This window comes from Diabrotica undecimpunctata, chromosome 1 (assembly GCF_040954645.1).
Source record: "Diabrotica undecimpunctata isolate CICGRU chromosome 1, icDiaUnde3, whole genome shotgun sequence".
Lineage (NCBI taxonomy): Eukaryota > Metazoa > Arthropoda > Insecta > Coleoptera > Chrysomelidae > Diabrotica > Diabrotica undecimpunctata.
Window position 1 is genome coordinate 61154037 of NC_092803.1, and position 18072 is coordinate 61172108.

General features: G+C 31.2%; 1 protein-coding gene across 2 annotated transcripts in view; it reads left to right on the forward strand.

Annotated features, from left to right (window-relative positions):
* The window catches only part of LOC140450059 (uncharacterized), a 77022-nt gene that overhangs the window by 46691 nt on the left and 12259 nt on the right, over positions 1-18072 (forward strand). The gene's annotated exons all lie outside the window — the stretch shown is intronic.

The window sequence follows — 18072 nt, forward strand, 5'->3', positions numbered from 1 at the left end:
ATGTATGGGCAGCTATTTATGAAAAACTAATTGAAAAGAAAACCAGTTTCGGATAAAAATAAAATCGGTGAGTTGTTAATGTGAATGTATTTTTTATTTTCAAAGACAAATAATAGCAAATAGATATACAGCTAGTTTATATAATACTCAATTGCAATCTAGTTTTTCTTCTTCACTCACAAAGTAATTTGCGAAATTCTTCTTCGATTTTTAATAACATAGGTCTACCTCGACGAGAATTCTAAGTTGATTTTATTATAGAGTTTAATGTACATCCACGAAAGTAAACACGTAATTACTATTGTCACACACGAATAAAAGCATTATATAATAATTCTTTGTTTATGGTAGATACCTTTTGAAACTTATCGACACCACTAAAACAGAAATGACTTTTTAATAAGCTTAAGATAAGGTTTTCTGCAATAATTTGTTGGCAACTATACATACATATATTTTTACATACATCTTTCACTACTATACTACCAATTGTAATAGTTACAATTCTCAAACTATATTGCAAATCCATGAATGTTTGTCCAGTGGCTAAGTACCTGAAAATAAAAATAGCCATTACAGAAGAAATGGAAAGTATTAATAGATGGGTTAACAAGTTATTCAACAAAAATTAAACCAAAGAGTGGTTCGCTATAATATACGCTACCCATATTACAGGCAGTTATTATTTTTAAAGGTCATTGGAAGAAACAACTGAAGGGAATATAAATAAATAATAATAAAGAAATAATAAAGAATCTGCAAAAAAGTGTTAGTGTTTTAAAAAGAAAATTTAATAAAATGACGAGGACTTGATTCAAAAATTATCTAAACGCTTTGAAGAAAAACCCAGTTTAAATCTTGCTCTAGAAGATGAGACAAATTAATAATTGTTCTTATTATCACTAGCTGGAGAGTTAAAAAAAAGTTAAAGATCAATATAAATTAGATGCTTGGTCAGAAATTATCAACGTAATTAAATGAAACACAATAACATGATAATAAGTAATAGCAAAATTAAGTAAGCAACTATAACATTAATATTGAGAGCGAGATTGACAAAATAAATATTATATTGAGACGTTAATGCCACTGGGTGTAACCAATCTAATGGAAACTGCATCATATAATCACTTAGTAATTAGTCTATGGTATATTACAGAGTCATGTTAAAATTAAATTATCTTACAACAAAACAAAATTATTACTTACATATCAGATACAGGTCTCTATAAACTAAGGTAATCATGAAAACCACCTTTCTCCTCGTGGAATCCATTCAATCAAAACCCGGAATATACAACTATTATATTTTATGTATATTATTATGTCAATATGTAGCGAGATGTTTTATATTTTTATACATAAAAATCTTGTGTCAAGGTGTTTGTCCAATCTAATATTCAACAATCACTGAACCATTTGCAATAAAATTGTGTGAAAGTGTATTTGTTGGTCCAACTTAAGAGATGGGATATTTTTTATCTTGATGAACGATCCCTATTTTTTTTAGTTGTAAATTCGAAATGTTTTATTTGACAGTTTTAGTTCATTTGATACGTTTGTTAAACGCCATTTTGTGATATTTTATAACTACATATGAGAACCCTAGAAGTATAAGGGTATAAGTGACAAAAAGTAAATTTTAAGTAAACGACGTTCAAAGTTAAACTTTCACTATAATTGCCATGATTTTTTAATGCTACTTTTTCTTCTTCAATTAAGTAACTTTAGGCATCATTATTATTATTTGTAACAAAAAATTATAATTTTATTATTTTGTAGCTTATTTTGTAGCTATTTTTAGGTTGCTAAGTAGCATTTTTACCCTTTTACTTCTAAGAAATGCAACACAAAGGTAAAAAATGTAAAAGGATCATAAAGTTTTTGTACAAATTTATTTTTCACCGTAACACTAATACGTAATTGACTTATGATTCATCGACATCACTGTCGTAATGGTGATCCAAATCGTTATTTTTGACATGTGATTCTTCTAAGTTTACTAGTTCTTCAGCTTGTTGGCCATCTTGTCGTAGATTTATGAAAAACTCATGGTACGTAGTTGACTAACTGTTGAAGATTTGTATATTTAGCTTGCTTAGTTAGAGGCCTTTTGTCAATCGGTACTGGCAAGAGATCTGGCAGAAGGACGGAGTTTTTGTCAGCTCGAGTGGGTTTCATAGATAGCTCACTAAACTCTTTTATGATACCTCGAGCTGTTTTCTTGTAAAACAGGGTTAAAGGTTTGTCCTGTTGAAAATGTAATAATTTTCCATCTGTACTGTAAAGAACTTTCTACTTGTAGAACTTACCAGCTCCATCCAATGTTGAGGTACATACAGGTCCTTTTTGGTTCTTTTCTTTTTAAAATCTATCAAACCAAAGTCTTGGCCACACTCATTATATGAATAACCACTTATAAAAAAGCGATGATCTACTGTTTGAATATTAGTGTTTTTGACAATTTAGAGCTAAAATTTGACTGTCAGAGGACTCTTATTTTGGCTTCCACAGTTGTCGCTAAATGCAGTTATGTGTTTGACAGATGGCGGAAGGCTTCTGATATATTTAGAAGACAAGATGATGTTTTCTGACATACACGTGAAACCTGACCTTCGGGCCACATAAAGAAATGGATCGTTCCAGTCTGTAGATTATGGACCCCTAAGTTATACGTTTATAGTTGCCTTGAATAATATGCTTTTGAAGCTGACACATCAGGACATGTATAGTTTTTGTCTGTCGAAGATGATCGCAACTTTGCTAGCATCCTTTAGATCATGACACTCATCTTTTGCCGTTTATACGGCTTCCGCCTTACGCAAGTAAAAGTCTTTTTCTGTCTTGCGCTAAAGCGTTTTCTTATTTTTATCTGAAATTTGTCACATTTATCACAGAAGTCTGTACTTTGTCTTTTGAAACTAAGGTTGAACTGAGTAATAAAAATATTCCTCTAAAAGCTTTCACTTCCGAGTTCTTTCTGTTTATCCTCCTTACAGAAATCACAATAAAGTTTGTACATTATTTTCAAATTACATTCCTGAGGAAGATAACTACTATTCGGAGTCTTATTTATTTCGGATTTTTTTATGATTTCAACTGCCTTTCAGAAATTTTGTTTTAGGGTGATTTCTTTTCTCTTTTGTCTATGCATGATACGCCTGAGGAGACTTTTTTTTTTCAACTACATTTTGTAAACGTTTGTTGGAGACATCAAGAGTTTTCATAATAAACTGTTTACATACTCCAAAATCATCAAGAATATAAACACATGACACCTCTCTGTTGCTAAATGCATTTAGTTTTTTTTCTTTTTATAAGCTCAGTCTGTATGGATCGATTTAGAAAAGCTGTTTGGAGATTCCAGTGCCCAATGCTCAGTACTCTTTAAAAATTGATAGTCTTTGTTTTTGCGAAATATTATTGATACATTTTTCCTACAATGATGATTTTCAAGTTCTCGTAACTTTTTTGCTTCATGAGTATTGTGTTTTGTGTTCATGTCAGCTTACCTGAATTTATTGCAATTTTGGCCCTTTTTCCCTGGCCTCCGAATCCGAAACGAACTCTGCTTGAAAACAATGTAGTTTATAATAACATAAAACGCTGCAGGTTACATTAACCCTTTCACTATTTTTGTACATCACCATGTACATTGAATTTGATTGCCTTATATGAAATTCAGAATTATTTATCTCCTAATCTACATTTGTACATCAGAAAGTACAACCAATTTTAAAGTTTTTAGGTTGGTAGTAAGTGCGATAAAGTTTGACAATAGACGTTAGTCAACATTTAAAACGTGAGTGGCGTGTTGTGCAAACAGGTGCATTTTAGGTTATGTGATATATTTTACGTTTTCTTGTAAATCTACTAAAATTAGAAGTTTTATGATTTGCTATTGGTAAGTACATGTTTCAACGTTGGAGTTCCATAATAATTTATAATGCTTTATATAATACAAAGTCCACAGATGTAGTTTGAATTAGTATGTACATTACCATGGACAAACGCAGTTTGTGGACAATATATTATAAGACCATGTTTTTGCAAAAGTTATAAATTTTATTTCTATTTTGTATTAGTAGTGTCGGTATGGTGGAGACGCGAGACAATAAATTGTTGAGGGAGGGGCACCCCTAAAAATTGACTAAATTTAGTTTTCAAAAGTTTTATTTTTTTTGTTTTATATGGATATTTACTAATGTTTGTCCTTCATACGTTTGTTTTTGTTTTTTAGGTAATGGCAAACGCAAGAAAAAATTCAAAAAGAAAGCTAACCCAAGAAGAACTTCTTTATTATCTTGAAAACGATGATGTTTCAGATATTGAGTACCTGTCAGATGATGATGATGGTTGGGAGTCAGACGAAATATCTAGAGAACAAAGAAATAATGACATTCTAGATGTAACTATAGATAAAAATAATGGAAATGAAAATGAGCCTGAAAACAGCGACGTTGAAGATGTAGATTTGGCAGATTAAGAACAAAGGTTGGGGCTAATTGTAAATGGTGAAAATATGGGGGAAAATGACAAAGATGAGTTGAAAAGAAACCAAATAAATTTTGAGAAAGATGGGACAAAACAAGAAAAGAATATGTGCAGATTCCCAGGCCTGAAGCTATAAGACGATGCAACAGTAACATGGGAGGCGTCGACAAGTTGGACTTCTTACTAAGTCTATACCGATCCTATGTCAGATCAAAGAAATGGACTGTAAGAATGATCACTCATGCCATTGATTTAGTCCTGGTAAATTCATGGCTTGAGTATCGCACTCAAGCTATTCTTTTGGGAGTAAACAAGAGAGAAATCCTTGATTTGTTAGCTTTTCGCCAAGAAGTGGCCGAAAATCTAATCTGCGGTAAATGTGCTCCTAAAAGAGGCAGGCCTTCAAAAAGCTTCGAGGATCCAGGTCCCTCCAAAAAAAAACTGAAATAAGGCCTCTAAAAGACCTTAGATTTGATGAATACCATCATCTTCCACAGTATGATGATAAAAAGGAAGCCTCAAGATGCAAAAATGAGGGGTGTAAGAGCAGGACACATATATTTTGTCAAACATGCAAAGTTCATTTATGTATTTTAAAGGAAAGGAATTGTTTTTCCACATTTCATACAAAGTAAATGTTATAATTTATATTACTTTTGACAATGATCTGATTTATAAGAGTTTCTAATAAAAAATTAACACTCAATGGTTTTTTTTACTTCCATGAACTTTTTTTGTCCATTGTGATGGACATCCTGTACTGGAAGGGTGGGGGTAGTTAAATTCTTTTTATCTAAAAAAAATAATCTATAGTGCAACAATACTTTGTATGCCAAAAATTAGAATTTTTTAATCACTCTAAAGGGAAGTGATAGTGAAAGGGTTAAAGTATTACTTTAACAACAAAATAATATTGCTTTAGAGGAGCTATACCAGTACCCATCCAAAATGATAACAAACTCAACTAACAGTCTGACACAATGGAAAAGAGGTACAAGGCACTTTTATCTCTTCTCTTCCAAGCTTTCATAGTTGGCTTCGAGGCTAAGTAACTTGCCGCTAGAAAGCAGCACTTGTTAGACTTATCGCCTATATTTCTTGATCTCCAAATGGAATGAAAGATTTCCAGTTCAGCGATGCAGTTTTTTCGATATTTACAAAAATGTCACTTATACATACCTCTTTACTTCTAGGGTCCTCATATGAAATATGATAATAAACATCGTTTTATGTTTTTATAACTTAATCTACTGAGATGATAATCTATTTACAGTCGTTGAGTTGTGCCAAATGTAGGCAACTTACAGTTATTTTAAGAAACGCTGAGAAATCATTCCACTTAATATTTCCTTAAAGTAATGTCGACTTTAAACTATATGATTTATCATGTGATTTGTCATATGATTTGGTCATGAAGTGAAATTTACATGTTTACACTGTGTGATTTGTCATATGATTTTGTCATAAGCACTGTCATGCTGCTCGTCATAGCTTGTCACAGGAGAATAGGACGGTACCTATTCCGAATGATAAAATCATTAGAGACCGACCGATTAATCGGCATCGGCTTCGGCCACCTTCGGCCAATATTCAATATTTAAACCTTCGGCCAAAATTCGGCTTCGTCCAAAACAAAGCCGAAGGTTTCGCCGAAGGTGGAATAATAAAATGCTCTGTCAGTATACTATACGATAGAAATGAAATAATCTCTGAACAATATGCTTCGGCGAGTCTTTGATAATTTGAATAGTATTTACACCCTATTTTATACCCTTAACTAAAACGTTTTACAAACTTTCAGGTCAGGTAGTAGGTAGGATATAAACTTTAACAATAGGCCAAGATGTCTCAAAGATCATCATTTGAGTATTTCTCACGTAGTAAAATTCTGATAATAATAATTTTATTGTATTTGTTAAAAACTCATGACTCCTGGTGTTTTGACTAGATACCTAAATGGCAAAACATCGACCATCAACTATGAATGTTTCGACTTTAATGTTTTTTATTGTTATTTATTTTTATTATCGCTTCTATTACCAAATAATGTATAAATGTTTAACTTTTTTATCTCATAATTTCATATTTTTGTTTATCATATATCAGGTAATAAAAATATAATGCACATTATTTAAATTATTAACATATAATAGGAATAGGTATATTTTTAGTCACCTTCGGCTTCGGCCGAAGGTATCCTACAGGCCGAACTTCGGCATCGGCTTCGGTATATGATTTTCGGTAATAATACGGGTAACACCAACATATTTAAATACCACGCCTTATTCTTATGTCAATTCAGCAACATTCCCTTACCGAGAGACATTCTTTATTTATTTTTTGTTTGTTGCATTGATATTGAACCCATTATCTAATGTGTGCTATTGTGTCGTATTTTTCTTTTATTATTTATTTAGTTTATTTTATTCTTAGTTCAGTGTTTTATAGTCTTCTTAGTCATGATTTTAGTTTAGTTTATTTAATTATTTTTAATTTGGTATAATATCAACACTAAATTTGATATATCCTGTCCACGATTTCTTCGTAAGAGCCACCTGCGAGCCCAAAGGCGTCTGATCTTTTTCTTCTTACTGCTGTACGCTGTACGCAGTTGTTGCCGGCGTATTAGTATTAAAAGTCGGGATGTCAATGCAATCAAAGATTTATTGTCCATTATAATAGTTTAAAAATCTAATAGTTAATACCTATACTGTGTCTAATATCTCTATGACCATAAACAAAAACAAAAATCAATAAAACCTCACTCATTGTCACTCATATCATAAGTCATAACTTATCATGCAGTACAAACACGATTTTTTAAAACATCATAGAAACGTGGAATCATAACAAATCTCATATGATATTGTCATATGATAAAATCATGTAGGTAGTGTAAAGTCTGCTTTAGAAAAGATACAGAAATAAACAAAAAGATAAATGGGTAAAATTACCTAAGATAAGATAGAAAAAGGGCACCACTTAACTTTTTGGGGTTCAAGGCGAAAGTTAAGAAACCTTAGAAACGAAAAAGAGATAAGGAAATATATTTAGGTTCTGAGACCAAATCCAAGGAAAGATATCAACAGTTAATTATTAAATAAATTTGGTCAACACACTACCTACACAAATAATAAATATATTAGGTGGACTCCGTTCACCTACTTACCTACGAAACTAAATCAGCCTGATCCTTCTCCTGGTCGAAGGTATAATACTAATTTAATGTAATAAGCCAATATTCAGAGGTATTATTTTATCAGGAAACTTATTAGGAGTTAGGAGCCGAGAAATAAAATTCATGGATAAAACAAAGCAATGTATTCAACAACACGATTAAATTTGGATAAATCTGAATGTAAACACAAGTAAAATAAATGCACCATCAATTAATAAATGGCTGTATACATATAGAAATAAACAGTATTATGATTAAGAAATACCTTTACAAATACAATAATAAAGGCATGCACAAATTAAATTATCAGCGAAGAGATCTTAATAGTATTTAAAAAAATTCAACTAAAGCTGATTAAAGAAATCTCTCTTCGCTGTTTATGGGCTTATCTCAAAGTCAGGAAGCCAATGCAATCAAAGATTTATTTTCCATTATAATAGTTTAAAAATCTAATAGTTGATACCTATACTGTGTCTAATATACAGTCTGTCCCAAACCCTTCTTTCAGTGCGTCACTAATTTTGACGTCATATAGGATTTTAAGAATGTCGAGAATTATTGCATGGCATTTTAGTTAAATCTGACAGTTGAAGGATCGTAATCGGCTAAATGTGAAAAGGTTATTTTTTGAAAATGTGGAGTAAAAAGAATTCAATTTTTTTTTTAATTTACATATTAGAGGTCCCGTCCTGTATAAAAATTTTTATTGTGCATTATATTGGAACGGCAGTTTGTCATAATTCCTATTCTATACACTCCAAGGAAAGTGCTTAATTAGCTAAGATTTATTTATGTATTTATTATTATTTATTACAAACACTATGGCTAAAATGTATAGTATTTAAACTACTAATGTGAATATTTTTTAGAATAATTTAAAACTTACTTCACGAACGGCAGAAACTGGTAATAAAGTTGTCCCAGCCTCTTTTTCTAATTGAAAATAATTTAATAATTTTAATATTAGTCTTTGTTCATTCTCGGTATATCTCGGCATATTTAAAATATTTTTATGACAATAAATACAAAATTAAATTTTCACTGTAAAATGTCTAAAAATACTATCCTGGAATGACAATTATCATTTTATCAGTTGACATTGTCAAAGTACTGTCACTATCGAGATCATCTGCGTCAAATTATATTTATGCGCATCATTGATTGGATATCTATTTAGCGTATTCTAAACTCCGACCAATTATATATCCGTAAGTAGAATTCGCTTTAATATGCAAATACCCGTGAACGAAATATAATTTTCTAAGTTCTATGTATAATAATCACAGACTCACGTTTTTTTCTGTCACTTCTAGCTTAATGCGTTAGAGAGAATTCGATAAACTGTGACGCACTGAAAGAAGGGTTTGGGATGAACTATATCTACGACCATAAACAAAAAGAAAAATCAATAAAACCTCACTCATTGTCACTCATATCATGTCATAACTTATCATGCAGTGTAAACACGATTTTTTAAAACATCATAGAAACGAGGAATCATAACAAATCTCATATGATATTGTCATATTATTATGATAAAATAATGTAGTGTAAAGTCTACTTAACGAATAAAATCTAATATTATTCAATATTAATATCTCAAATACAAAGTAATGATTTGAAATGAATTTCAGTATTTATTGAAAATCTAGCAACACTGTTTTGTGAATTTAGAAATTTATTTTTTGTTCATTTGATCAATACATTATATGGTGTAAATAAATAAATTTTGATTAGCGGTAATTAGTTTTACTATACACCAAACAAATGGTGATGGCCCAATAGCTATTTTGTAAATAAAAATCTTTCTATTTGTAAATACAAATCTATAGACGATTATACAATTTCAAAAATATAAACATTAAACCTTTAATTTATTGTTTCACGCTGTTTTATTTTGCATGTGTTAGTGGCGAATAATTTTTATTTTACAGACACTTCCAGTCTGTCAAAATGTAACTAACTTTACAAACAAAAATAATTGCTAAATTTAGGGCCGGTTTTACAATTCAAGTAATTTTATATCATTTAATCAATAATTTTAAGACTTTCATTGTCAAATTGTGGTCAGTTCGCTAAGTTTATATTTTAGTTTTTAACTTTGTGGCATTCAAATATCGAGCCCTTTCAGGAAAAACATCGTAACCAGCGAAAGTAAAATTTTACAGGAGAAGGTTTTTTTTTAATTAATATCCGTACCAATCATTATTGAAAGTAAAATAGTTTATATTATATTATTTGGTAGTGTGCTAAACAAATGACAAAAATAATTTAGTTATGTTTTATTTTTGTAATAGTACTGGTGCTTACGGTGTTGGGTTTTTCAAGTTTTTCGGCTTAAGTGTCACTTACGCTTTTTGTCGACATGGTTACGATGTTTCGTGTGTTTAAATTTCAAGCATTCACGTTGTTTAAGATTTATTTTAATTGTGTTTTATTTGGTGAGAATCAATGAAAAATATTATGTATTAAAATTATACATTTACCAAAAAAATAGATATAATTAAAAATCAACGTCACTTGTATCCTCGTTAACCGTTTCCATCAAGCAGTCTGTAATATCACCGTTATGGGGTAATAAAAGGAAGTCATCTTTAAACTCTGCTGAGATAACACCCTTATCAGAGTTTTTTAAGATCTAGGTACTTAGCTGGCAAAATTTTGAGTCGATTATTGTAGAGCTGTTGGGGAGCGGTATTGTTACTATTACGATTACGGCATGTTCTTAAGGTTTCCTGCAAATTTAAAGTTTTCAGTTCACTACTATCAAAGAATCCATACTTTACAAGGAAGCTTTGTGGGTGATCTTTATTAAACATGGCTATGCGAAGTTTTCATACTAATGCTAATTTTGAATTTGTTTGGTATTAATGATTCAGCGAAATCTTTCCAATTTAAAACATTAGAAAAATCCAATAACTTCGTAACATCGTTTAAAAAATTCGTTCTTAAATTGCGTATAATCGTTGGCCATTCTCTTGGAGGCCACACAGATTTACCACGGCTGAAAAGTTGAATGCTACTGTGCATGGAGTCTACGAGCATCATTTTATGTCCTGGTATTAGAAATGTAATTTTTATATTCTTTATAAATGCACTTCTTTTGATGAAGTAGGATATCATGACCAGTATTACTTTGTTACGATTCTGTCCAGAACAGCTGTCGCAATATAGATAAATTTTTGCATGTGTGGCTTCAATATCTTTCTTTTTTAAATACATGTAAACTATTGTACAAATTTCGTTGCAGCCTCTTGTTGCATCTGATTCATTCCACAAGTACAATAAATATTTGCAGAACCGCTCTCATAAAATGATTCATTATAGAATGCGTACTTTCTACAATAAAATAAATTCATACTTTCTCCCTGGGTAGTATTCAGTACTTTCTCCAGATCAAATCTGACACACAGCACAGATACTTCTTTTGAAAGATTTTGGTCTTTCAAAAAAATTTCAAGGCACTTTTATTTATCTTTAATGTGTTGATTGTAGGATTTTGTCTTCTTTTCTTCCTCTTGTTTCAGGCTAGGTAATACTTAATCTTCTCACGAAGATTACATTTGTCTTTCTTTGGCAGATGAAAACCAATATGAAAATCTGACCGAAATAATTTCCGAAACTTACTAAGTGATACAATTACAGGTAGTTTTTCACAGTCAACGAGATATTTTTTGTATAACCGATACAAATTTGTAACGTTCTCAAACTCGGCTGGAAGATATAATTTATTACTTTTGTTCCTACAGTAATGCGAAGGAACAGCCGGTAGTTATTTAATGTATTTTTTTACCAAAGAGACTTGATTAGAAAGAAATTTATTTTTAGGGCTTCTTTACCCCCTTTGGTTTTGATTAGCCATGTTATTGGTTAGGGCATTTTCTTTCGTATATCGTAGCGTCATTTGAGAAATATTAAGCGTTTTAATGAAGTAAGAAGCACGTGGGCTCTAGGTGGATGACTGTAGCGACAGACAGAGAAGAATGGAAAAGGATTGGTGAGGCCTATGTCCAAAGATGGACCGAAGAAGGCTAATTGGATAGATAAAAGCGTTTTAATTAAAAATTGTTGGCAAACTTTTACTTTTCCATTGTTATATGGAATATAATATTCAATGGTTTTTGATCTTCGCATAGATTCAGCCTTTTTTCATTTAATTGGGGTTTCCACCGTATAGGATTAGATCCAATTTTTTTGTCATTGTGAGCTTGCCATACCCGAAATAGTTTTCAAAAATAAAAACTCTATCATCTTCACTTATTTTTTATTACCGCATTTTTTATTAAGACAAGGGTTGGGTTGTACTGCTTTATTTTTTCCTGTGTATTTTTCAATTCTTCTCGAAACCTTTTTCGAAAGTGGCTTTTGCTTTCGGATTCCTCTTTGCTCAGATCAATAAAAGATCTTCATTTGGTGGCATACTTTCAAGGTTCTCAGTATCAGAGCTATCCTCTTGTTTCATTTCTGGATCCCATTATATTTCTAAATTTTAAGATGATTATTTAGTGGACCGACATCAGTATTTAAACAAGATCTGTGTGAGATTTGTGTTTGCTCTAGTTACAGCATCCGGAAATAATGCTGAAGATGAAGATGGTGAATAATCCACAAGTTTGCTGATAATTTGTCGTGTTATTTTTGGAAAGCTATCCAGTACATTACTACTAATCCACTTCTGAACACTTTGATATGCACTATTGCTTAAAAAATCTCTTTGTGAAACGGTTTCGTTTAATTCAAGTGGTGGACCTTCGTCCATTTGATCCTCGTCGTTTTTTAATGCAGTTGATGATAATGCCATATACAGTTTAATGTGCAGGCTTGTTGACCGATAAGAAAAGTTGTCACATCCCGACTCGGCTTGGCTTTACCCAAAACATCGTAACCATGCAAACGTAAACTAACGATTTTTTATACGCACGGTTACGATGTTTTGCTGTTCACTGGTAACTACTTGTGTTGGTAACGATGAAATGTATTATTATTTTTAAATTCAAAACCGTGTTCGTTCGGCTTACGATGTTTTTGTTATCGAAAAAGCTTATTGTTAGGATCACTTTCGATGAAAAATCAAAAATTCGAAAAATTGTTGGTTACGATGTTTTTCCTGGAAGGGAAGATTTTTACTAATGAGGAATACACTGTTATGCTTTAGTTTATGGCTAAATGAGGTTTAACGCTCGAGCAGCACAACGCAGATACCCTGAAAATTTTTCAAATCCCGATCTCACTCACTCAATATTTACAGTTATTTATCAACAATTAAGAGAATAAGGTTCAGTGGTCCCAAAAAATAATAAAAGAGGACGACATGATTATGTAACAGCAGCACATGAAGATGTTATTTTAATGGAACTTATGGAAAATCCAGAAATTACCGTTCGAAACTATCTGCCATGTGTCCCACAATTTTAAAATCTATTACAACGAAAAACAAATATCTTACACAACGAAAATGTATATCCTTTTCATTTTACAAAGGTACAATTACTGCTACAAGGAGATTTTCCTGCTCGTGAAGAATTCGCTAGATGGTTATAAAATCAGAAAATCAAATTGATTAATTTTTTCAGGTACATTTTGTTTTAGACAAAGCTAAATTCACAAAAAATTGAATTTTTAATGTGCATAATGCACAATATAATTCGTTTGTTGGTGACGATCCTCACGTTGTTCAAGAATTTAAGCATCAGCATAGGTTTAGCATAAACGTTTGGATAGGAGTAGTTAACGATTATCTGCTTGGGCCTGTAGAATTGCCTGCTCGTTTAAATGGTGCTAATTACTTAGATTTCCTGCAAAATGTTTAACCCGATTCATTAGATGATGTACCTTTAAATATTCGGCAAAACTTATAGTTTCTACATGACGGTTGTCCGGCCCACTTTCAGTCCAGCGGGAATGGATGAGACTTTCTTAATAACTACGAAAACCACTTAATTAAAAGAGGCGGTTCAGTTGCTCGGTCAGCAAGGTCGCCGGATTTTAATCCTTGCGATTATTGTGTTTGGGATTCATAAAAGCATTTGTTTATTCCGTTCCCATACAAAATCGTGTACAACTCTGGCCAAGGATACAAGATGCTTGCAACGAATTTAGAAATATTTTTGTAATTTTTGCAAGAATTCGGCGTTCTCTAAGCTAAAGGGTAAAACTTATGCATAGAGACTAATGGTCATCACATCAGAATCTTTTGTAACTATTTACTTATGATACTTGATCTTTTGTGTTAGTTCTGTTCCATCGTAATAAATACTTTGTTTTTAAACCTCTTTAAATAAAATTTTATTTCAATTTGATTTTTTTACTTCTTTTCCCAAACTTTTTTTACGAATTGTGTGCGGCATTTATTGAAACAAAAGATAATTCATAAAATAAATTAAGGTATCTATTAAACTTTCATGACGAAAAAACGAAAAATTTTCAAATCGATTTTTCTAGAAAATGGTGTATCCTACCGACTTTAAGTAAGAGTACCTTTTATACCTGAATACTAGAATACAAGAATACCTGAAAATTTATTAATCTGGTATAACAAATGCTTAGAAGTTAAAGACAAAAGAGTTATGCATTAAAATAACGATTGACCTACCCAAAACGGACGCCTATGACTGGTCCTAGAAATTCGCAATCGATGGAATCGATTTAACTTTGGATGATAAATAGTCGTACCAGTTTTCGTTTTTCTAACTAAAAGCGTTCTGGAGGTATTAAAAAAAACTACCTACAAGGCGCCATCTTCAAAGAGCTCTAGCTCCCTTAGGAAGCATTTCCGGACTAGGTGAATTGGGTTAAATTGTCTTAAAATCATCTAAGGAATCTCCAGTCTTCGTTTGTTAGGAGAGTTTCTGGACATCCTGTATACCTAGCATAAGCTATACACAGTATAACAAAAAATTATGTTCTACAAGTTCAGAATAAGTTTATTCTCAATATAAACTAACAGATATACGTCCACGTCAGCTCGGGCGAATATACTAGAGATAAAGTTGTTCTTGCCTTCTATTGGTCTGCAGTATATGTCACTACTTGACATACTGATGAGCGAATAAGGTTGTAGGTGATATTATTTGTTGCTTTTTAATTAATTTTTAATTTTAATTAATATTTTTGCAATGAATCCAGCAGATTTAAATGTTTTTGAATCCGATGAGCACGAAAGGGAAGCAATAGTATATCGACAGCTGAAATTGTTCAAAGTTCGATAAATTTCATGGAGAAAGATGAGGTTTGAATTAAAAAAAAATAAATTTTTAGGCTAAAATTTGTGGAATTTGATGAACTAGAATTTTTTAAACGCTTCTGGTTACAGAAGAAAACATGTGCCACAATACTAAATTTTATTGAAAATAAAATTAAACCTTTAACAATTCGCAATCAAGCTATAAGGCCAGAAACAAAATTTCTTCTTACCTTGCGTACCTACAGGCAACTTTTTACTCACATGTGAAGACTTTGATGCAATAAGCAAAATCTCTACATGTGTTATTGTCACCCAGGTCACTGAGGCTATTGCATCTTTATGACAAAGATACATAAAATTTCCAGAAACCGACATGGAACGTTTGGAAGTGAAAGAAGGTTTTTATGCCATTGTCAAATTCCCTGATGTTCGCATGTTCGTATAATGTACCCAGGTGGAAATGAAGCAGAAATATACAGAAATCGGAAGGGATATTGCTCATGCAATGTACAAACAATTTGTGATGCACGTTTAAAGATAATGGATGTTGTTTCACGGTGGCCTGCTTCGTCCCATGATCAGGTAATTTATAATAACAGTAGAATCAGAAGAAGGTTGGAGAATGGAAGATTTGCAACGAGTGTTATTTTAGGGGACAGCGGGTATGGTAATAATAATGTTTTAATCACTCCCTTACAGCAGCCGATTACTCCTGTGCTGAAATACTTTTCAATGAATCACATATACGTGGAAACAAGAAATTGTGTGGAAAGGTCATATGGGATGTGAAAACATAGGTTTCCTTAGGTCATTGGAACATTTACAGGCAATAATAGTCGCAACTGCCATTCTTCACAATATTGCAATAGAAGAACATGAAGAAGAGCCACTAAATGAATTTTTCATTTTGAAGTTGCTGAAGTACATTTACCAGTTGATAGAAACCAAGACGTTATGCGATAACAGAACAAAATGAGGGATTCTCTCATTTTAAATCATTTTGCTAACATATAATAACTCAAAATAAAATATAACCCATGATGAAAATAGTTTTAATTTGATTTGTTATAAAAAAAATGAGGTAAAAAAACAAAAGCTTTTAAACTTAAAAATTTTAATTATTTTATTTACGTCAAAGAATTCAAAAATGTTCTTTTTGTATTCTAGATCGGCCAGTAACATCTTAATCTCTAACTCATGTTTTTCAACAAGTGATTTTTCTTTTTTTTTCTGCCTCTTCTTTTAGCAAAATCTATATACTCTATCTTTTTTTGCTAGTTCTTCATATACATTACAGTTCTGCTGCTTCTTTATTTTTGAAGTAATTGATTCCTTTTTATAAAACCTTTTCCTCTTTCCAGTATTAGCAAAACCTAAAAAAATTACATGTTTAATATTATTGATTTTGAAAGATAGAAAAAATTACCTTTTGGTGTATAAGAATAAAACATGAAAACAAAAATGTTTATTACATGCTTTAACAAATCGCTTACCGACAACATTCAATGGGCTGCCTAATATGTTGCGGCGTCAATGATTTCCACCTACAGCCTGCCTGTAAATATGATAGATTAGATATATATATATATATATATATATATATATATATATATATATATATATATATATATATATATATATTGATAAACTAAGCAATATCTATAATTACATTCTGTCTTACGAAAATTAATACTATAATTGCCTAATATTAAATTTCCTGACTAAATTCAGAAAAAAAATTAAATATTCATATATGGCGCCACTTTGTACGCGACCATACAACAATCCAAAACCAGTTATCAATAACAAAAAACATAATAAACAGAAACGAGTGTCTTTCTGACATAAATTAAACATCAAAATAATAATTACTGTCAATCATGATTCTTACAAAATTAAATAATATTAAAATATTAAAAGTTAGTATTAAATAATATTAACAAATCGAAACCTATGCGGACGGCACTCAGGGTTTGTTAGGAGAGCTGGGGTCGTGGATAAGTAAATGACAAGGGGTTTGGATTGGGGCAACTACAAAAATATGAAACAAAAGATCATGAATCTCTTGGGACAAATAAAACAAAACACAGGAAGGAAACAGGAAACACATCTAGTAATTTAAAAATGACGCCACTTCGAGGTGCATAATTATAACTATTACAACAACTAGTTGTAACTAGGGGAATAATTATTAGAAATGCAGAACACATCTTTTTCAAATGAAACTCAAAAAAGGGTTAGTTAAAAAAAATAAACAAAATGTTAAAAAAAATTAACATTTATTGTGTCTTATCACAAACAGTTATATATAGATTAATAGTTACAGAGTACAAGAATAACAAAAAAACTTACATGTGTCCTAGCCGTTTACAAACTCTGTTGCTACAAAACTTACAAAATTGCTTGGCGGTTAACCTTCTTTAAAAATAAAACAAACTAAAGTCAAAAAAAAAATAATAAAGCGAGCTGTCTTATGTTAACATTAAATTTAAAACAGAAAAATTAAAATGACAGCTAAAGTCAAATCCTAAAATTTACAATTTTGAATATTACAATTTTTTAAATTTTAATGAAAGCAATATATTTAAAAAAAGTCTGTCTTTACTTTAAATTTAAACACAAAAAGTTACCTGGACTGCACTGGGGTTTTACACAAAAATTCTGGAACTAAACAAACTGCTTCAGAAACAAAACAGGAACAGCGAAATTGAAGAAGCACTTATGCAACTTTAGACTGGACTTCTTAAAAAAAAAACAGGAAACTGGAACATCAGAATTGCTGCAGGCGACACAAATCTCTTAAATACTTTTTTAACCTCCTCTGTAACTACACATACTTCACACTTTACACTGCTACAATTTCCATAAAAAGGGACAAAAACAGAAAACTTTGCAAATTCGACGAATAAATTTGGATTCAGACCTAAGCCGACTGTCTTTTACAGCGACTCAAGTAAGAATGAGCAATTATCTTCTAAAATTCATCGCATAAGTTAGAATAAACAAAACGCTGGGTATAAACAAACACAAACGGGAATTGAATTAATTTGAAAACGCAGTATCGGGCGGTTTAACGATTAAAGAAAAAATATCGAAGAATTTGCGCCTGTGACATAAACAAACAATAAAATGATTTATTATTGACTTGGCGACGTGAAAATAACGAAATATTATTTGGGTTTTAACTTGAAAGATACAAACTAAGAAACATGGAAAA